This window comes from Schistocerca americana, chromosome 10 (assembly GCF_021461395.2).
Source record: "Schistocerca americana isolate TAMUIC-IGC-003095 chromosome 10, iqSchAmer2.1, whole genome shotgun sequence".
NCBI lineage: Eukaryota > Metazoa > Arthropoda > Insecta > Orthoptera > Acrididae > Schistocerca > Schistocerca americana.
In genome coordinates this window covers 130,298,239-130,321,847 of record NC_060128.1, presented here as the reverse complement: position 1 = coordinate 130,321,847, position 23,609 = coordinate 130,298,239, and the positions used below count along the sequence as shown (strand labels likewise).

At 46.3% G+C, this 23,609-nt stretch overlaps 1 protein-coding gene and 1 pseudogene across 2 annotated transcripts in view; both read right to left on the bottom strand.

Annotated features, from left to right (window-relative positions):
- LOC124552442 (homeotic protein ultrabithorax-like) overlaps positions 1 to 23,609 on the bottom strand; it is an 879,407-nt gene that overhangs the window by 576,140 nt on the left and 279,658 nt on the right. The window lies entirely within an intron of this gene.
- Positions 3,180 to 3,297, bottom strand: LOC124552925 (annotated as a pseudogene).

The following is a 23,609-nucleotide window of genomic DNA, read 5'->3' as shown; positions in this document are numbered from 1 at the left end:
TAGCCCGTGACATATTGTTGATGTGGTGTGTTACGTCAAATTGAGCAGATAGTGTTCTCTTTCTGTTTATGCACGAATAACGTAGCACACCACATCATCATCATCACGTCACGTCACGGATCAAAGCCTACAACCGGTATCGGTAAGTTCAATTAAACCATTTCTGTACAAAATTCCTGCCAGATTAAAACTGTGTCCCGCACCGAGGCTCGAACTCGGGACCTTTGCCTTTCGCGGGCACGTTCGCTACCAACTGAGCTACCCAAGCACGACATACACCCCGTTCTCATAGCTTTAATTCCGCCAGTACCTCGTCTCCTACCTACCAAACTTCATAGAAGCTCTCGTGCAAACCTTGCAGAACTAGCTAGCACTCCTGGAAGAAAGGATATTTCGGAGACATGGCACGAGAGATTCTGTAAAGTCTGGAAGGTAGGAGACGAGGTACTGGCAGAAGTGAAGCTATGAGGACGGGAGGGTGAGTCGTGGTTCGGTAGTTCCAATGATAGAGCATTTTCTCGCAAAAGGCAAAGGTCCAGAGTTCGAGTCTCGGTCCGTCACACAGTTTTAATCTGTCAAATGGTTCAAATGGCTCTGAGCACTATGGGACTTAACATCTCTGGTCATCAGTCCCCTAGAACTTAGAACTACTTAAACCTAACTAACCTAGGGACATCACACACATCCATGCCCGAGGCAGGATTCGAGCCTGCGACCGTAGCAGTCGCACGGTTCCGGACTGAGCGCCTAGAACCGCGAGACCACCGCGGCCGGCTTTTAATCTGTCACGAAATTTCATATCAGCGCACATTCGCTGCAGAGTGAAAATCTCAGCCGGCCAGAGTGGCCGTGCGGTCCTAGGCGCTACAGTCTGGAGCCGGGCGACCGCTACGGTCTTAGGTTCGAATCCTGCCTCGGGCATGGATGTGTGTGATGTCCTTAGGTTAGTTAGGTTTAATTAGTTCTGAGTTCTAGGCGACTGATGACCTAAGAAGTTAAGTCACATAGTGCTCAGAGCCATTTGAAAGTCTCATTTTCGTTTCTGTACAGTTTTTTCATGGTTCTCAGTGTCGCGTCAAGAACAGCGGCATAGACACCACGTATCAATAGAGTCCAGTGGAACTATGTACAAAGTTCTCTAACATCCCGTCCAGCTCTAACGAGCAGGGAGTGATTATATATATATCGGGACGATCGTTCTACGAATGGAGTTGACACACTCGAGAGTTTCGCAGTAACCGAAAGTAATGTTACAGATATTATCTATCAGCAAAGAAACCAGCACTGGATAGTTTTGGTATTTACCTCAACATATAGGAGACCTCTGGGAGAAATTAAGCTCTCGCCACTGTGACGGTCTAATGCAACCTGAGAAAATTCTACTGATTCTTATGCTGGTATACACGAAAGCTGTGCGATGGACTGTATCACAGTTCTTGCAGTCATATATCAGACTAAGAGAGCAAGTGATAAGTGCTTTTATAACTAAGCTGGCCAGTGTGGCCGAGCGGTTCTAGGCGCTTCAGTCCGGGACCCTGCGACTGCTACGGTCGCAGGTTCGAATCCTGCCTCGGGCGTAGATGTGTGTGATGTCCTTAGGTTAGGTTTAGGTAGTTCAAACCTAGGGGACTGATGAGCTCAGATGTTAAGTCCCACAGTGCTTAGAGCCATTTGAACCGTGTCTGCAGTTCGCCTGTTTTGCCAATGTTCACCATGTGTAGGGAACACGAGCGGTCCTGTCGTACTATCCTGGGGTACTTCGAACGGTAGGTTTGTCTGCGACGAACACTCGCCATCCAGGACAACGAACTGGGTTTCATCACTTGAAAACCGAGCCACGTGGCGCAGTAGTTGGAACACTGGACTCGCGTTCGGGAGGAAGATGGTGCAAACCCGCCTCCAGCCATCCTATTTAGGTTTTCCGTGAATTCCCTAAATCGCTTCGGGCAAATGCCGGAATTCTTCCTATGGAAGGGCAACGCCGACATATTTCTCCATCCGTCTGTAATCCGATGGGAGCGACGACCTCGCTGTTTGGTCCCCTCCCCCCCAACCCCCAAATCAACCAGCCAAACAGTTACAAAATCTTCGAGATACTCACTTATCTGAGAACCTATACAGTATGCTCGAACCCTCGTTGACAGTTTACAGGAGGGCAATGTATGTAGCGCTTTACGAAAATATGGATACTGTCTGTTGCTCTTCGTTCTTGGTTCGCCAGACATGGTGCGAGCGATGCTTCCTATATCCGTGCCGATTTGTGACAAGAAATTTCTCTCTGTCAGCTACCGTTGATACACAGGAAAGTTGCGCTATGGTAGAGAGGAATGTTCTTGCAGTTACGTATCAGCAGTGCAATACAACAAGTTGCAATTTTTTTTCGCGGTGACGTCGGCGTACAGAAGAGCCGTCCAGTGATCCACAGCAACACTCCAGCGCTGGAGCTGCCGGAGAGCCACCTGCGATGGCGGAGACGGCGGGTCGCGCTCGACGTCACCCAACGACGCCGACGCCGACGCCGGCGCGCGGCTGTGCTGTGTTTACGGTGGCCGCGGGGCCACCGCGGTGCGGCTGAGTTGTGGATGGCCAGGAATTTCTCATTTGCGGCCGTGGTTTGCGGCAGTAAAGCAAGCGACAACTCCCGTGTGCGCCGCCAAAATTTGTGGCCGTGTCCTCTCTCTCTCTCTCTCTCTCTCATCCCAGACCGCACGCGTCTGTGGCGGCGCTGACGTACAAATGAGGGCTGCACCGTGTTCGCACGCAGCAGGCGCGTGCCGAAATTCCTACAGCGCGAACGCCCTCTCATGATCGTCATTAACATGAGCTGCACCAACGGAAAGTATGACGAAAAACACAGCCTCGGGGAGGACAGTTTTCCAGTGCTGGAACCAGCACCACTGCATTGCGTTTAATTATTTACTCTCGCTGTTTATGTCATATTTTGTAAAGAAAATATGACAGTATACTTGTGATGTGTTACGACAGTGATAGGAACCTGTGACTACTCGAGACAGAGCCACAACTCTAACTAACTCCTCCCGAACAAGCCATAAAGGCCCCACGGTACTAACCGGCCGCCGTGTCATCCTCAGCCGTATGTCAGTTTCCGAATCCGGAGCCGCTACTTCTCAGTCAAGTAGCTCCTCAGTTTGCCTCACAAGGGCTGAGTGCACCCCGCTTGCCAACAGCGCTGGGTAGACCCGATGGTCACCCAATCAAGTGCTAGCCCAGCCCGACAGCGCTTAACTTTGGTGATCTGACGGGAACCGGTGTTACCACTGCGGCAAGGCCGTTGGCGGAGACAGAGCCACAAGTTCCTCCAAAAAATCACAACACACACACACACACACACACACACACACACACACACACACACACACACACACACACACACACATCACACTAACAAATGTAAATCCACCTGATGATGGAGGTTTAAACCTTTGAAACGCGTTGTGGAAGTAAATAAACAGTGAGTGATAACAGTAAACTTATTGTTTCATTTAATATCAACAACAGTCACGGTAAAGCCTAGCCTAAAACGTTCGCATTTAAACTTAAATTTTTTGTTGTTAAATAAAAGTTTTCGGACCCCTTCTTCTTCAGAACCGGTAACCCACACCTTCTCCGATTCTACAAAGAATCGAACTTCCACTTAGGAAACAGCTAGTTTATGAAGTATTTCAATGTTTATGACGTCATATCTCCTGAGGTATTTTGTACAATGATATAATCTTGCAAGTACGTTGTGTGGAATATAGGAACACTGTTTGTAAAATGTGTTGTGAGTAGAGTTGGCAGTAAAGAAATACTTAATTAAAACGCATGTTTGAAACTGAGGTTTCACTGCTTGTAGAGCGAAAATGCAGTAATCAATGATCTTTTTTCCTTTCATTATTTTCTGTGGGTTGTGAGCGGAAGAAAGTTTCGGAAAGGTTTGATATTCAGTTTTTAGGAGCTCACTATGTGCTCTTATTCCCACAAACAGGACGAGTATACTCTTGATAATTTGGGCGCTGTAATTTATGCTTTATCAAGACGTATGAGCAGCTTCCATACTTGACTTGACAGGCAGTTTGATGCCAGTTCTTGCACTTCAGTTGTACTGGCGCAGCAGGCTCGTAAAATTGCCTGTCCTTATAATATTTTTAAAAAATCAAAAATCGGAGTGCACTCTTTCTGATTCAGAAGGATGGCTTCTAAATCAACTTACCTCCCCTCAAGACTTACATGTAGCTACGAGCTTCATTACTTCCCGTATCTGGCAAGTAATAGCAACACCTAATATATTCCACGCCTTATCTGCATCGCTGCGGACATGTGAGTAGTAGAGGAAAGCAAGTGCATTTGCCAAGTGGCTGTTTCCGGTGCGTAGAGCAGGATTACTATCGCCAAAAGACTAGAGCGCGAGCGTACGTTCCTTACTAGAAATCCTACTCAGAATGCGTTTATGCCCTGAGAGCGACACGGAGCAGGCAGTCTGCAGCGTTCGTATGCAGTAAGTGTTGCCTACCACCCAGACATCTGCTCCTCGTGAAACACGGTAGGCATAGCAAAACTGGAAGTTCCTGATTCGCTTCCGAAATATCTGTTCCCAATTATAGACACTCATTACTGTGTTTCTTTTTTTTTATTGAAAATCAATCAATTTTCTGGAGTATGTAGTACACTGCACACCAGGTTATTAGACCCCGCTAGTCCGGTTAAGTCTCGTCTTCTCAAGGGCGTCGATTCCTAAAGGACACCTAGCGTTACTAGTAAGCGTCAGCGAACATTCTGTCTCTAGCAAAAGTTGTCCCTCATGGCGTGGTCTGTCACGTCTAGACGTTTGCCACTAATATTTTGAATACACTACTGGCCATTAAAATTGCTACACCACGAAGATGACGTGCTACAGACGCGAAATTTAACCGACAGGAAGACGATGCTGTGATGTGCAAATGATTAGCTTTTCAGAGCATTCACACAAAGTTGGCCCCGGTGGCGACACCTACAACGTGCTAACATGAGGAAAGTTTCCAACCGATTTCTCATACACAAACAGCAGTTGACCGACGTTGCCTGGTGAAACGTTGTTGTGATGCCTCGTGTAAGGAGGATTAATGCGTACCATCACGTTTCCGACTTTGATAAAGGTCGGATTGTAGCCTATGGCGATTGCGGTTTATCGTATCGCGACATTGCTGCTCGCGTTGCTCGAGATCCAATGACTGTTAGCAGAATATGGAATCGGTGAGTTCAGGAGGGTAATACGGAACGCCGTGCTGGATCCCAACGGCCTCGTATCAGTAGCAATCGAGATGACAGGCATCTTATCCGAATGGCTGTAATCGATCGTGCAGCCACGTCTCGATCCCTGAGTCAACAGATGGGTACGTTTGCAAGACAACAACCATCTGCACGAACAGTCCGACGACATTTACAGCAGCATGGACTATCAGCTCGGAGACTATGGCTGCGGTTACCCTTGACGCTGCATCACAGACAGGAGCGTCTGCGATGGTCTACTTAACGAGGAACCTGGGTGCACGAATGGCGAAACGTCATTTTTTCGGATGAATCCAGGTTCTGTTTACAGCATCATGATGGTCGCATCCGTGTTTGGCGACATCGCGGTGAACGCATAGTGGAAGCGTGTATTCGACATCGCCATACTGGCGTATCACCCGGCGTGATGGTATGGGATGCCATTGGTTACACGTCTCGGTCACCTCTCGTTCGCATTAACGGCAGTTTGATCAGTGGATGTTACATTTCAGATGTGTTACGACCCGTGGTTCTACCCTTTAGTCAATCCCTGTGAAACCCTACATTTCAGCAGGATAATACACGGCCGCAAGTTGCAGGTCCTGTACGGGCCTTTCTGGATACAGAAAATGTTCGACTGCTGCCTTGCCCAGCACATTCTCCAGATGTCTCACCAATTGAAAACGTCTGGTCAATGGTGGCCGTGCAACTGGCTCGTCACAGTACGCCAGTCACTACTCTTGATGAACTGTGGTATCGTGTTGAAGCTGCACGGGCAGCTGTACCTGTACATGCCATCCAAGTTCTGTTTGACTCATGCCCAGGCGTATCAAGGTCGTCATTACGGCCAGAGGTGGTTGTCCTGTTTACTGACTTCTCAGGATCTATGCACCCAAATTGCGTGAAAACGTAATCACATGTCAGTTCTAGTATAATACATTTGTCCAATGAATACCAGTTGATCATCTGCATTTCTTCTTGGTGTAGCAATTTTAATGGACAGTAGCGTATATATATATATATATATATATATATATATATATATATATATATATATATGCGTGTGAGTTGGAGCTCATACGCAATGCGTGAGCTGCTGGCGGCACGCACCCCCGGCGGGCCCCCTGCTTTTTAATATCGCGGCGGGCCGCACACACTCGTGACGCGCCACCCATATTGCGCGCGCGACATACGCGCAACTATTTGGGCGGCGGCGCCTTATTGCTCGATGAATTATTAATGTCGCGCCGTGGCGCACATCCACCACCCAGGAGGCGCGCGGGGCTCGCCTAGGTTCCACTGAGGCGAAAGACCAAAGATGCCGAGCCAGTGGGACACTTGTCGAGAACACTCAAGCCTCGCGTGGCGAAATCTCTGCCTTCGCCGCGTCTTCGTGTTCTTTGCGACACGGTTCTCAAAAGCAGGGTCAAGCCTGCACCAAAGATGCACCGATCCTTCCATGCAAAGTTAGTCAGAATCATAGGTACTGCTTGCCACTTTCTCTTCGTGTAGTAGGGAAATCTAACTAGGTACGAATTTATGATGATGATGATGATGATGATGTGACGTGATGGTGACATATAGCCATACAACCTGTCGATGTCTTGGTGATTACAGCCGATGTAGAAACTCGGCCACGGCTTTCCTGAAAGAGAGCATTTCATTGAAGATGTTGAAGAATTATCAGTAGTGATAGATAAGTACGCGATATTTTGTGATTTTATACTGCTGCTTACTTTGCGTCAAGTTTTGTGGAATTAGACCAACTCAGTAACGTTTGACAAATTGATGCGCTCTGGCAGGGAAGAAAAGCCGGATCGATATTCAATGTATATTTATTTATTTAGTGTTAAATAGTAAATATTAGTTCATGGTACACTCTGAGAAGAATTGGTTCAAATGGCTCTGAGCGCTATGGGACTTAACTTCTAAGGTCATCAGTCCCCTAGAACTTAGAACTACTTAAACCTAACTAACCTAAGGACATCACACACATCCATGCCCAAGGCAGGATTCGAACCTGCGACCGTAGCAGTCGCGCGGTTCCGGACTGAAGCGCCTAGAACCGCTCGGCCACTGCGGCCGGCTGAGAATTGAAGTAGATGTTTGTTCTCCGTGTCTTGTGCAGTGGCATGCATTAACTGCAATGACGATGGCGTAGACTACTGTTGAAAGTTCGAGTGTTTTATTCTAGATAATGCTGCTCGCAAATCGAAAAGATTTCACTGAACAATATGTTATGCCCTGCGGGTCTTACACGCATAATGGGGAAGTAAGCCACATGCAGTTATCAATCAGGATGACCGACAGATAAACAAGTTGGCGTATGCACACACAAACACACACACACACACACACACATACACATTAGCCCCCAGCGCCCTCTGACCGACTACCAGAGGCCAACTCGGAGAGTTCCCACAGAGGAGGCACACAGACCGGCCGTGCCCTTAGCGGAGCCAATCTATATCCGGAGCGAGCAGTCTGCGAAACTATGGGGATGGGCGGCGGCGGTGGGGGTGGTGGTGGAGGGCGTGTGGGGGTGGCAAGTTAACACAGTGGCGCAGATTGGATTTCTGCAATCTCGGAGGAGCGCCGGTCCGGCGTCCCTGCTTTTCTCTTAGCATCCTCCGGTCTGTGTGTGCGTGTGTGTGTGTGTGTGTGTGTGTGTGTGTTTCTCTTGGCGCCCGCACTTCCTCCCCCTCCCTCCTTCCGGAGATTCCCTCGCCCCTCTAACCCATCGCCGGCTCTGCAGAAGACAGAAGTTCCTCTGGAGTTAAGTAAGCCCGCTCGGTCCTTGCTACTCGCCGGTCCGTAATGAACTCCCGGCCGCTGTGTGATTGGAAACGGCAGCCCCTTTGTGCGCAGACAAGCTACGCTCCCAGACGTCCTGGTGGATTGCCTTTCCGTCCTTTCTAACCACACACTGTCTGACTGTCTACGTCAGTTAGGGGAACACCGCAAAAAGGTGCGCTCCGTGTATTTTCATCATTCAAGCAACAATAAAAAAAAGAAGTACATATTAGGTCTACCCATTACCTTAAAGATGTCCGAAATTCTCTCAAAAAAAAGTGTAAGTTACAGACAAAGATTGGTAATTTGCAAAATATGAGTCTAAGCTTTATATCCAATAAGGTTAAAACCTGAAGTAATGATTTAAAATTTCCGCCATAGCTGGGACTAGAACCCGGGTCCGCTGCCTACTAGGCAGATATGTTATCCACTACACCACGCTGGCAGTGTGGTTAACGTAAGTGCGGTGATATTGCCAGCGAGGTCTAGTGGATAATACAGCTGTCTAGTCAGCAGAAGCCCGAGTTTAAATCACAGCATTAGCACAAATTTTAATGCATTAGTTCAGATGTGTCCTAATGTAAAATGCAGTTGAGATTCAGTACGTCTCCAGGGAAATGTAATTACATAAGATCGAGACAAAAAATATTCACGAATCAAAAGGGAACAATAGGAATGGAAGTGCAAGAAATACTCGAATTAAAAACGTTGTAAGTGAAGGATGCAGTCTCTCTCGCGAACCGCCAAAGTTTCCTCCTAGAGTGGTACTGTTCCTTATGCGTCATACCCTAGTGCCCTGTCTTGCCGTAGTAACTGATAATTGGATGCATCTCAATCGATGATTCCCAGCTCGCTGAATTGGACGAGAGGGTCCAGTTGCACGGCCTGCTAGTTCATCGCATCTCAACCCGCGCGAGTTCTTGTTATAGGGCCGTCTCTAAAGTATCGTATATGCAGAGCCCCTTGCAGATGTGGAGACACCGGAGCACCGTATTCATGCTGCCTTTGACACTGTTCGGATGCACCCTGGCCGAAGTGAACGTGTTAGACACAACATGCTACGGGGCATACACGCATGCGCAGAGGCATATGGAAACCAGTTTCAAAACATACTGTAACAGTGGCTGCATGATACAGCGTGTATTAAACCGCAGTCTCTGTAACGATGTGTGACTGAATAAATGGTCTCTACACACAATTATTCCCTTTTGAGAGAGCGATTGAACTTACGTAGTCATAATTTCTTCTCCTTTCTTCGTTCTTCCCAAATTCTCTTCATACGTTTATTGTGTTCTCTCTTGCGTTCTTCCGACCATATTTTTCCCGTTCTGTTCTCCATGTGTTCTTGTTTAAGTGTGTGTTTCTGTATGATGTTTCTGAACTGTTCTCTATTGTTTATGTTGTCTTGTGTGATCCCCAGTTCTTTAATATCTTCTTCTGCTCCAGTGATCCACTTTGTCTTGTTTCTGCTCTTGTTTACTATCTCAAAGATTTGTCTTGTCAGCCTGCTTTTGTTCATCCTACTGAATATATATATATATATATATATATATATATATATATATATATATATATATATATATGTGTGTGTGTGTGTGTGTGTGTGTGATTTTTTTTTCACCGTGTATATATATAGATGTGTGTGTATTTGTGCGTGACTTTTTTCCACCGTGCACAAATCAATAGGGATTGCACGATGAGAGGACACGGAGCAAAAAAGATCTAATGAACTTATATCCGGACAGACTGCGAAAATTGGTTAGACGTGTAGAAAGTTGTAAACAATTTTTTTTCTATAAAAAAGGAAGGAATCGGATAGTAAGCGATTTCAAAATATGTGTAAACTCGTAACTAGAATAAGGGGCAAGATAATGGAAACAACTATCGAATATATACAAGAAATAACACAGGACTTTGGATGTGAATGCTGCTATGAGAACACGAGATTCGGACGGAAGAGGAAATAATGACGGTCAGCATCAAATGAGAATGTCAACACTCTCTGTTGCTCCGTTTTGGGGCACTCTTGAGCGTTATAGTCAGTCGTTAATACAGCTTTTTAACATAAGTGGTCTTAGAACGATTCCTTGTGGAACACTGCACCTTACGCCGAACTGTTAAGAACTTCAGCTTTAGTACCTTTCTGCAAACCACAGATGCATTACTAGGGGTATGAACATATTACTCAGTCTTTTGTACAGACTTGATATTTAAGTGGTCGTAATACACTTCCTTGCGTAGCTCTCCTATTTAACAATTTCATAAGCTTTGGCGTTAGAAGATTTCTGCAAATCACACATCCAGTATCACACACTCTAAACGTGTTCGTCAGTCGTTTGTACAGACCTGAAATATCACTGGTCCGATTACGCTTCTTTGTAGAACCCTCCGAATTACTTCAGCGCTGGAAGAAGTCTTGGCGTTAATATATTTCTGCAGCTCCGTCAGCATAAATTTTAAACGCATTAGTTACTCGTTCGTAAAGATTTATAGGTGGTCGTAGTACACTTCCTTGTGAACCACTCCGACGCCAACAATTTGAGAACGTGTCGAGTTAGCAGCTTTTTGCAAACAACAGATCCGTCACCAGACACGCGGAACGTATTACGAAGTCTTTTATACAGATCTAAACTATAAATGGTCCTAGTACGTTCCCTTGGGGATCTCCCTAACTTCCTTAAACGCTTCAAGAAGTTTCGGCGTCAATAACTTTCTGCCATTGACAGTTTCGCGTTTGAACAGATTTGAAATATAAGTGGCCGTTGTCGAAAAGTCAGTCTTACTTAAGCCGTGCGGGATTAGCCGAGTGGTCTGAGGCACTGCAGTCATGGACTGCGCGGCTGGTCTCGGCGGAGGTTCGAGTCCACCCTCGGGCAAGGGTGTGTGTGTTTGTCCTTAGGGTAATTTAGGTTAATTAGTGTGTAAGCTTAGGGACTTATGATCTTAGCAGTTAAGTCCCATAACATTTCACACACATCTGAACATTTGAAGTCTTACTTTAAATACTTTTAAAGTTTCAGGTCGCATGCTATTTTTAAAAACCACATACTCGTTATCAGATATTCTGAATCTATTACTCAACGTTTGCACCGAAATGAAATATGAAAAGCCCTAGTGCACTTCCTTTTGGATCACATAGAGTTTCTCCGAATTCGTTATAATTTTCGGCGTTGTTAGCTTTCTGCAAGTCGCAGATCTATTGTCAAACACTGTGGACGCATTACAGTCGTTTGCACGGACAGAAAAAAAAAAAAAAAAAGGTTGGTCCCAGTATGCGTCCTTGTGGAGCACTCCGACTTACTTCAGCGCTTGAAGACGTTCCGCTCTTAGTACCTTACTGACATCCACAGATTCACCACCAGACACTCGGAATATATTAGTCACATGTTTGCACAGGCTTCAAATATAACTGGCCCCAGTACTCATCCTTGTGGAACAGTCCGCCTTACTGAAGAAGTTTCGCCGTCGGGGGGCGAAGTTTCGTTAGTCGACCACCTCGCACCCCCGCCGCCATCCAGCGGATCCGCAATATTTTCGCCGCATCTGCCTCATCCCTGGTGGGCGCACCAGCTTGTCCAAACTGCCGCGTCGGGGGTGGATCCACCGAGCTCTGGCGCTCTCGGGTAGCTCCTTGACAGCCTGCCATTACACAGCGCACAGCACAACATAAACGCAGTCACAGCGAACCGACAGAGAAACCCTTCCGCGATGGCGTCCACACTCGCAGACGATGTCCTAATTCATATGCGCGGCTCGTCTTTTAATAGGCTTATTTCACAGGGGGAGGACCTAAACGCGGGCGAGGCGGCGGCGGCGGCGGAGGAGGAGGACTTGAAGATAAGCCGGCGTGCGGCAGGAGGAATTTGCAGGGTAAGAAAACACGCAAGACGGGGTAGGGAGAGGGTGGCCGGGGCTCCGGGGTATTAAATTGCAGACTTCCCCTGAGGACGCAGCCGCGCCCTGCGCCCTTGCACATATTACATAAAAGGCAAATTATTGCGTTTGTAATTTGCCGGCGAAATTACGCTCAATCCCTTCCCCCCACACAGCGCCGTTAATTACTTTCGCTTTATGTCATGTTATTCGACGGTTCCTTTTATTTTTTTTTTCTTTATCGCACCCTTCTCCTTGAAGATTTGCACCCTTTCACAGCAGTTTCACCCCCGTCGCCTGTGTCTTCCACGTTAAGGGACCGACCAACCGCGCTAAATTACGTGTTATTATTTGAGCGCACAGTTAATTTGCGGCCCAACCCCGAGACTATGAGAGGCTCACAGGCTTTGTTTATGCAGAAACCATTTCGGCGAGCTTTCCTCACTCTGCATGTAAAGCGAATGCCATCCACGTCCACTGCCCTTTTCTCTGCTTTGCATGGTGCTGGAGATGTGAAGAGCAGGAGCAAGAAAACGGCGACATCGAAACTTCTTCAGTAGCGAGAAAAAGGTAGTGTTTCCCGAGGAATTGTACTGAGCCGTCCGTGGCTTATGTTTCCACCATAATGTACGTATTTTACACCCTGTTTTTAACATACATCGCCGGCCGGTGTGTCCGAGCGGTTCTAGGCGCTATAGTCTGGAACCGCGCGACCGCTACGGTTGTGCGTGATGTCCTTAGGTTAGTTAGGTTTAAGTAGTTCTAAGTTCTAGGGGACTGATGACCTCAGAAGTTAAGTGCCATATTGCTCAGAGCCATTTGAGCCATCTAACATACTTCCACCTCACTACGTTAATTTAAATGCCTAGTGTCTGTTTTGCCTGACCGTGGGAGGCGCTAGCAGCGCGTATCAATATATCCCCTCTCGTCGTATCTTTGCTAATACTTCCCGGTCGTTGTCTGTCGTAAGCGAGTTCGGTTCACGAGTTCTGGCTGCCAGTTAGTTGGAACGCGTCTGGAGCGCAGTCCGGACCTGCCACTCGGGGGGTTGCAATGCGGCACTAGTGCAGTCGGGTTGGAGCAGCAGTGAGGTCTGCGTCGACGTGGCTCGCCCGACCATTACCGCCACGCACCATTTCGAGCCGGGCCATGGTGTTGGTGGATAGTCGGTCGGTCGTCCTAGAGGACGACGCGTTTTGGCTCGCCGATCGTTCGTGAGTCGAATGTGTGTGTGTGTGTGTGTGTGTGTGTGTGTGTGTGTGTGTCTGTGTGTGCATCGACTCCCGATTTGTCTTCGTGCATGATTAGTTACTGTTGGGCATCGTTCAGGTCTTCGTGCAAGTGTTTGTCAGGTTGTGTGTGTGTAGTGCGCGTTATTTCCGCTGACGACTATTTTAGATGTCGGCATTCTGAGGATAGTCGGTCGGTTGGTGTGCACCAGGGAGGATATCTCCGTGCGGTGCAGTCTGCTGAGTCCGCTGGCGGTCCCTGCGCAGTGTCGGAGCGTGTGTGGAGCTGTCCGATAGCTACGACCTTCGTAGCTCACCGACTCAGGTTGTTTGGGAAGATGTGAGGACTGCATGACTTTTTCTTTTCGATACTAGCAGAAAATCAACGTCCTAAAATGGGCCTGTTATGGTGTTTACGAACTCTGTAAACACGGCTGTGCCCTACACGTGGAGAGACAGCGTCATCAATTTCCCGAGCCGCTCTTCACTTGTGCAGATAATTGCGTGCCACGGCTTTCCCTCCCAATTTCGTCACGACAGACTCAACCCCTCCTCTCTCCGTCGGTCAACCCCTTCTGCATTACAGGGTGGCGCCCCCTCCGTATAAAGGCCTAAATTAACCCCCCGCCTAAGCGTCGGGGCGGAGGAAGCAAAATCAGCCTCCGGCTGACAAATTCCTACCTCCAGCGCACCCCTTTTCGAATTTCACACCCTTCAACCCTTCCGCGGAATGCCTCTCTTCCGCCTCCCCTCGAGCGTAGGGTTGTGCACGGTTCATTCGCCAACCCTCGCAGCCTCGCCGCGGAAGCGGCCTTTCAACTTTACATTCATGCTACACACACCTTCCGCGAGCGAGATAATGGCTGTTAATTGCTAATGTCTGGCCTTAAATGGGCCTCAGAATAGCCGCGGCCTCTACCGGCTAGCAGAGGGCATACGGCCACCGCGTTTGGGGCAAGTCTCAGCTTTAAGTGGCACGCATTAGTGTGCGTGTGTGGGCGTGGGTGTGTGTGTGGGTATCCGCTTGTGGAATGCTTTGCTGAGTAGGTCTCGCCTATCCTGTCCGCAAACATATAAAACGATAGAATGTGTACGGACAGTTTGCCTGTGACGTTATAATGCAGTCAGCGACAGAAAAGTAGTTGGAAGATCAGCTGAATGGAATGGACAATGTATTGAAAAGTAAGTGTAAGATGAATATTAACGTAAGTAAAACAAGGATAACGGAATATAGTCGAACTAAATCAGAATCAGGTAAGGAAATTGGATTAGGAAATGACAAAACTGAAAGTAGTAGACCAGATCTGCTATTTTGCGGAGCAAAAGAAGTGATGACAGGAAACACAATGAATGTATAAAATGCACACATGCAATGGGAAGGAAGGCTTTCCTGCTGAAGAAAAATATGTTAAGTCCTAATACAAAAGTGAACGTGGACCGTAAACAGCACAGTTCAACGGAACGGATGGTGTACTGAAAAGTGAGCATGAGGTGAAGGTTAACAAAAATAGCTAGCGGAAGTAGTAGAATTAAGTGAGGAGAAGCTGAGAGCATTCGATTAGGAAATGAGACACTGAAAGTTGTTGATGCCTTCTGGTATATGGGCGCCGAAATAACTGACGGTTACAGAAGTAGAGAGGATGTACAAACCTGCCTGACAAAAGCAGGAAAACCGTTTCTTAAAAGAGAAAATCTTGAAATCGAATTTAAATTTAAGTGTCTGGAAGATTTTACTGAACTTATTACTCCTGAGTGCAGCCTCATATGGACTATAACATTACGTTAAGTAAACAAAAGGTTTATTTCTTTAACCACAACATAGTGACAGCAAAGGACTGTTAATAAAAACTAAAAAGTTGCAAAATGTTCAAATATGCAAACAAAATAAAGGATTACACCAAAAATTTTAAATTTGTAACGTACAAAAAGTCGATTGCCGATCGCTAAAGCACAACCGCAAATACTCATTTCATTTATTGCCTCTGAAACAGTTGGGGTATACGTTTTACGAGCTTCAGCAAGAAATCTGATTGTAAAAACATGTTAAAAAAAAGTAACTCAACAGAGAGAGCCGATGACACTTGATGACACATTTAACATTGAACCAGCATAAGAGTCAGCGCTACAGCGTATCGTATCGGCTACTACTACAAATAAAATGTGGTGAAGTCTTTGGTACCCCATGTGTTTTTGTGTGCGTGCATTTTCAAGTTTAAGTGGCTGGCGAGACTAAGAAGGTACACAGAAGAGTTCGTCTGAGGCGTGAAGAGGTTGTCTCATCAGCAAGGTCCTGATTCTTTCAAGTCAATTTAGCGCAGGCGGAAGAGGTATAAAATACTGACTCAAGTGCGGAACTCTGGTGATAATTCCTGAACCTGTTTTGCGGAGTACAGCCTTCTTTAGCGAAGGCTGCGTGAAAAGGTAAACAGTTCACCAGTGATGCTGTTTCTCGCTGTATACACCGTTGAGTTAGTGACAAATGGAAAGTAGTCTCTGCTCTTTGAGTAAATACTGCGACCCACAAAAGCTTATAGAAACGACACCTCGTGGTAGTAAACGAAGAAGCGTAGAACTCTTTGACTCGTGAGATTTTACCGCCTTTGTACTTCGCAGTTAGTAAGGAGAGTTGCGGGATAAGATTCCTTTAATTTACGTCTATGGTCACAATCTTTTTTGTTTAACAGATTACCGGTTTCGGTCTTTAATGACCATCGTCAGGTAAGCTTCATAAAAACAAAGTCCTAATGTACTGTAACCCTAGTGGCGTCGTCAAATGTTAAATGCGGACTTTGTTTTTATGAAACAGATGTGATGATGGTCACTAAAGACAGAAACCGGTAATCTGTTAAACAAAAAAGATTGTGACCATAGACGTAAATTAAAGGAAACTTATTACATATAAGGGTCACTGTGTTTTTTCGCGACGATGTCGCAGCTTGTGCGGGATAAGTCTTAGAGACAGTAACAGGATATTTGTCTCACAGTCCCACGAATCTGGCCGATATCGTACACATGCATATGGACTGCAGTCGTTCGGAGTCTTTAGCGTCGAAGACGACGCTAGTTGGTCCACCAACCAACAGGGCGCAGCGCAGGCGGGGTGGATGCGCGCGCACCCCTTCACCCCACGGACGCTTTGAAGAATTGTTGCGCGCTGCGAGAGGGGGTTGGAAGGTTGGGGGGTTGCCGTTTGTGGCCTCCCATTGGCCGACAGCGCAGATGGATGGGGTGCGCGCCGCGCCCTGGCAACGGCTACGTCTTGCACCCCTTCCGCGAAATACTGCGGAGCAGGGCAAGAAAAGACGAACCACTGGAAATAGGAGAACGGCCGGCGCTTATGATTCCGCGTTAAGCGCCAAGCGAACTTTATCTGACACTTCCTTTCTTTCGGTCCCACATGCCTCCCACAACTACCATATTTATTTTTTGCACCTTTTGCTAATCCGTACCCAAAAACATTCAACTGACTTGTTTCAAATGTATTGATTTATAAAATCCGCGTTTGCAGTTTCGGCCTTAAGCTGTTACCAAATGGGTTACAGCGAAAATTTCATCCTTGAGTCTGCGTCAACATTTTAAAAATATCGGACCTGTCATCATAAACCATCTCTATTTGCGTTGTCGGCAACGCTGCTATCAATAAAATTAAACTAACGCACATGTTCGTTGTTTGATATTTTTTCTCCACTAAGCTGCTGTCAAACAGTGAACATGTGCAATAGTGTGATGTTATTTATACAAAACGGGCCAAGAACTGAAATGGAAATTGAAGCCTGTATTATTTGCATTTAAAGGTCTGATGTTTTTAAAATTTTGACACGTACTGAAACACGAAAATTTCGCTGTGTTGCACTTGATAATGTTAAACACTAAATCGCAAATGTAGATTTTATAAATAAGTAAACGTTAACTGCAATAGAGATCAAAATTAGAAAGGGTTCTATAATTCCGGCAGCCTACATCGTTTAATTTTTTTGTTTTCAAAGCAAGCTGATTAAACACAGATGCACAGCACAAAAACTCGAGAGACCAATTGCGAATACACCTACAACCCTTTATAGTCAGCCATGCACCAACCAAACTACGTATGGACGTTACTTTCTCTGATAATCTTTCATAAAAACAGTAAGGGTGGAAGTGAGGGGGAGGAGGAGCAAGGGGGGGCACTTGTCTTCCTTCTCCCCCCCCCCCTGCCGCCCCGAATCTGCACTAGAGTATTTTTATTCATACACCGAGTGAATAGCCGTCAGTTGTCTAGGATATAACAAGTTTATTGCGCCACCTAAAAAGAATTAGTTCTTATGGCATACCATGTCTCGAAACTCACAAACTCATTTCTAGCGAAAACGGTACTTTTAAAGCTTTCACTCTCCTCCCCCTATTGACGCCCATGTGTTGAGTAGGTGTACTGGCGTACATATTGAATGCATGAAGAATAAACAATGGTGCAATGAAAAAATGGGGTGGTGGTTTCAATCTGCCACCCATTCGACGTAGATATTACTAAAGATGGACCGCCAGATCGGTTGAGGAACGAATTCAGCATAAAAAACCATCCCGGTATTAGTCTCAGCTGATTTAGAACCACAAGAAAACTAAATTTGTAAAGGTTAAAAATAATCTTGGTTGCAATTTTAGTTTATTTTTCAACGACGCGTTTCGCCTTATTTAGGCATCTTCAGGATATCTTTTCTAGATGGACGCGAGAGGCACCAAGATCTGCCAACACCAAGATCTTTCAGATCTTGGTGCCTCTCGCGTCCATTTAGAAAAGATAACATGAAGATGCCTAAATATGGCGAAACGCATCGTTGAAAAATACACTAAAATTGCAACCAAGACTGTTTTTAACCAATACTCTTAAGCACTGTTTTGCTGTATGCCACATTTGGATTGGAAGAAACTAAATTTGATCCCAGGAGTATTTGAAGAACGTTTCTGTCGAGTTTCCGTGTAATCCCTTAAACTCCATAGGAAACTGGAGAACCAACAATGCCAATGTGATGGATTGTGATCCAAGGAATCCTCAACAATCCTTACGGCATAGTATCTTACACTTGCTCAAACATGCCAAATATGGCACTTACATCATGTGTCTGAAAGACAATATATCATAAATTACATCAGTCCGCGTACACCAGCACATAAATATTCTTTTTTTGTTTTTGTGTTTTTTATCTTTAGTTTCCATAGCTCCGACAGCCCTGTAATCTTTGCGTTTCCTCATCGCTACGATACGCGGCCCGTCGCTTTAGATTCATAACCTCGTTAAACGACCGCGATGGCGGGCCAATAATGGAAAATGATGCACATCCATCACGGAATCAAATCGGGAGAAATCCCCCTCCGATCCCTCCCCCCCCCCCCCCTCCTCCCTTTCCAACCCCGCCATCTCTCCCTCACACAACTTTTCCAATAAAAACTTGACGAGATCCCCGTGTGTATTCGAATGTTTACCCCCATCCCCCCTCAGAGGGTGAGGAAGGGGGTTGGGGAGCCCAGATCAGAGGTTATACTGACGAATCGAAATCAATAGCTGACTGAGCTCATGGGGGGATGAAAGAAGAGGGTGCGTCCACTAGCCTCAGAGGGTGGCCGAGTATTTTTTTTTTTTTCCTTCTTCGGTCCCCTTTCGGCTCACTTTTCTGCTCGGGCGCGCCGCTCCTTATCGGCAGGAAACAGAGACGGGCCGTGTCGCTATCTGGCGGAGGGTGCTTTAGTCGGGGGTTGGGGCGGGTCTATCTTGTAAGTCCCTCCCATCGCCGGGTAAGGAAAGAGAAACGCCACAGTGCGTGGGGGCGGAGAAGAGGAGCGATTCTCATTGAGTAGCGTTATTATGTGGCGCACGCCCTTCTCTTAAGGGATGGGGTGTCTCGGACAACAACCCCTCGGAAAAGAAAGGAAGAAGGGTCAGGGGCTGGTTGTGTCCTTGATTAAGTCTTGTTATCAGACCGAAGAACACAGCGACTTCCATTGCTTTGAAGCGTAACTTCTTACGCTTGTGTAGTACACTTGTGCAGTTATTACTTTCTACACGTTTGAAGCAAGGATCCTTTACGGATATATATATAAAGAAATATTAATTTACGCCCATCTGAAAAAATCCAGGGAATGTACGTTCAACCAACATTCTACTATAAATCGATCAGGAGACACACTTCTAGATTTTCTAGAATGTGGATGTTTCCAGTGATGGTTTTGCAGTCGTGTAACCATCAACCTTGCTGTCTATTTATGAATAAAATGTAATAGCTGATTATCTTGCGGGTCAATTATCAATGCCTGCACCCCGAGTCGATCGTCTGCAGCTCTTCATTTCGCTACAATTTCCTAGCGTTCCCAGTTTCTTGTATACAACGTCATTATCTGGGAAAATCGTCATACAATTTTCGACGTTCTGATTTATGTACGACGTGAACCAAAACTCGATCGACAAACTTATAGAGACTGTTCAGAGATACCTTTTGGGTAGTTTGCCATAACGGACGCATGTTCTCCAGCAGCTCGTTACAGGGGATAATGTGATTACGATTTATTCGGTTTGTTACCACAATCACCTTTGTTTCTGCAAGAATACCTCCTCATTAAAACAATTAATAGCAATACAGGTAACGCTGCTCAGAAAACGAACCCGGGATATAACTGAAAGCTTGTCGGTGGCGTTTTGGTTCAACTTGTGTACTGTGAAAAGTAATAGTCCTGTAACACTCCCTTGGGGTACGCCCCAAATGACCTTTACGTCTGAAGATTTCTCTGCGTTGAGAATGAGATGTGGTGTTGTATTTGCTAGAAATCGTACAGTTCAATCACGCAGCTGGCGGGATAGTTTGTACGCTCTTATTTTGTTCGTTAGGTGGTAGTGTGGAAGTCGAGGAGCGCCGCGTTTACCTGGATGCCTGTGTATCTACTGCTTTCCTGGTCTCGTAGGCGAACAGGGCGAGCTGCGATTCACACGACCGTTGTTTTCGGAACCCATGTTGATTCCTGCAGAGCAGGCGGAACAGACCAATGGGTATAGGTCTAACCATTGATGTCTATGATGATGATGATGATGATGATGATGACTGTGAGCAGAGTGAGTTCAGTATGCCAACAGCCTTGCTGCAGTGGTAACACCGGTTCCCATCAGATCACCATAGCTAAGCGCTTTTGGGCTTGGTTAGCACTTGGATGGGTGACCGTCAGCGCCTGCCGAGTGCTAGTCATAAATGGGGTGGACTAAGCTCTTGTGGAGCCAATTGAGGACCTACCTGACTGAGACGTAGCTGCTCTGACGGCAAAAGTTGACAACGACTGGGGGAACGGTGTGCTGACCACATGCCGTCCATACCAGCATGTAGTGACATCTGTCGGCAGAGGATGACACGGCAGTCGGTTGGCATCGTTAGGCCTTCCGAGGCCTTTGCGGGCGTTGTTTGAGTTTTGTATAGTCAGTGTATTTCGAAGGATTTGTGTAAGGAAGATGGCGGTCGACACTAGAGAGGTGTCGAGGCGTTTCTGGGAGGACGATGGAAGAGCAGCCTCGCTTTTAGCATTTGCAGGCCCCCCCCCCCCCCCTGCGTCCCTGTATTTTTCTAACCATCCCTTCCCGAAGCTTTCCTTTGTGGCGGCCGGCGTTCGCCAGTTTTGACTCACAGCCGGTGAAACGGAATGGAAACTCAGCCGGCGCTGCGCGCAGGGCGCCGAGCCAGGATTTGCTTATCTGGCAGGCGGGAGAGGACTCAGGCTCCTGTTGTAGCGAGCGGATTAATCTGCGCCCGCTCGTCTCCGCGGGGCACAAAAGAATGAAAAGGATAAAAAAATGTTTAAAAAAGTAGTAGGGGGTGGAGGAGGAGGAGGAAAGAGAAGTAGATGAAACGAAGCGAGCGAGGAGGGTAGGAAAAAAAATGGGCAAAGGAGAGCGCTTTATGCGGGCGCCTCGCAGATAATTCGTTTCCGAATTATTGCCGCCGCCGGCTCAGCTCTCGCTCCAATAATCCGCGCTGCGCAGCTCCGCGCCAGGAAAAGGATGTGAAGATTAACTGGCCGCTGCCCGGTCCTAGTGTAGGCTTCCGGCCTGATTGCCTACAGAGCGGCCCCAGCTCAGTTCGCATTTCTTTCCAGACTTTCTTCGAGCTCCACCTGAAACTAGAGTCTATTAGCACTTAGTTAAGTCTCAACTCTCAACAGTATCTGCACCTTGTACGACTTGAAAAGATGTTTCGCTGCCAAAGTTCTATCCCCTATTTTCCCCATATGCACAGCGACAATATTTGTGGCGACCGTGACAGGACATGCGCGTAACTCGTTTTTATGCTTGGCTATGAGAATAATGATCATTTAGCTACCTGAGCAAACACACACACTCACACACACACACACACACACACACACACACACACACACACACACACATACATACATACACACAAAAGTTAACAACACATATCAATAATGTGTGAGACAAGGGCCTGACTGTCTGGGGACCACACCATCTCAGTTTCTTTCGTTTTCCCTACACCCTTCAGTCTCCACCTGAAACAAGAGTCTGTTACCAACCAACGAAGACTCTCAGCTCTACCTGCAGTTTACTCTAAGTGAACAGTCTTTTCACCGCCACTGTGTTCTCAACAATTTTCCCCACACGTACAGTGCCAATATTTATGGCGACCGTGACAAGAAATGTGAGTAATTCGTTTCTCTACTTGGTTATGAGCATGGTCATCACTTAGCTACCGGAGTCAATAAACAAAAGTAAACAACACAGATAAATAATACGTTAGTCAAGAACCTGCTTGCCCAAAGTCTATCCCATCTCCGTCCATCTTTGATCCCTGACATTCTTGTCTCCACCTGAAAATAGATTCTATTGACACTCTGTTGAGATAGGGACATTCAGTATGTTTGCAGTGCATTCGTGCTGTACAGTCTTTCCACTGCCAACGTGCTGTCTCTCTAAATAAAACTTATTGAACTTGTAGACAGGGACTCCCATATGATGGCTCCAAATACATTTTTGTTTGGATGCAAAATAAATTATGCATTAACCAACTTATTTAGCAACCACAGGGACATTAACTAGCATGAAATGCTTTTACTGTAACTTTCTTCCTTATGATATACTAACAGCAGTAGCTCTTTTTCGTGATCTGGAGTTATGTCCCTAAAAATGGAATCCTTACGGAATCACTTGGTTGTCTATCTGTCTGTTTCTTAAGTCCCCTTTTTATCAGGAAAATGCTGTAATATCGAGCTGAAATTTATGTGAAATACCGAGGTCTACGGTTCCTTGACGATGCAACAATTTAAGCTTCTTAGTCAATGATATCAGACGATAAGGCATTTGTGTCGTTTATTATGATGTAAAGTCACTCATCAAAATCTACTCTTTTGATCTAGAATCATGAATTTTGCCATGAATCAAGTGCTAGTAAAGCAAATAATCTGAAAATTGTTAATATAAAATTATACAACGTATAAAAATATTTTTTTACCGTATGTTGTTCGTCTGCCCTCCTGTTTCTCAGAAACCGATAGAGGTATCAGATTGAAATTTATGTCAAATAATAATGCCTAAGATTCCACGGGGGAGTAGAAAATTTAAGGTTATAAGTCACTGCAATCGAAGGATGCTGCCATTCATGTCACGTACTCTGATGCTCGAAAACTCAAACAACAAAATCTATAATGCACTTTCCATTGAACTAGAATCGTTAACAGAATGAGATTTTCACTCTGCAGCGGAGTGTGCGCTGATATGAAACTTCCTGGCAGATTAAAACTGTGTGCCCGACCGAGACTCGAACTCGGGACCTCTGCCTTTCGCGGGCAAGTGCTCTACCAACTGAGCTACCGAAGCACGACTCACGCCCGGTACTCACAGCTTTACTTCTACCAGTACCTCGTCTCCTACCTTCCAAACTTTACAGAAGCTCTCCTGCGAACCTTGCAGAACTAGAACTCCTGAAAGAAAGGATATTGCGGAGACATGGCTTAGCCACAGCCTGGGGGATGTTTCCAGAATGAGATTTTCACTCTGCAGCGGAGTGTGCGCTGATATGAAACTTCCTGGCAGATTAAAACTGTGTGCCCGACCGAGACTCGGTCGGGCACACAGTTTTAATCTGCCAGGAAGTTTCATATCAGCGCACACTCCGCTGCAGAGTGAAAATCTCATTCTGGAAACATCCCCCAGGCTGTGGCTAAGCCATGTCTCCGCAATATCCTTTCTTTCAGGAGTTCTAGTTCTGCAAGGTTCGCAGGAGAGCTTCTGTAAAGTTTGGAAGGTAGGAGACGAGGTACTGGTAGAAGTAAAGCTGTGAGTACCAGGCGTGAGTCGTGCTTCGGTAGCTCAGTTGGTAGAGCACTTGCCCGCGAAAGGCAGAGGTCCCGAGTTCGAGTCTCGGTCGGGCACACAGTTTTAATCTGCCAGGAAGTTTAGAATCGTTAAATTTGGCAAGAAGCAAGGTGTCACAGTTTAGGAAAAGA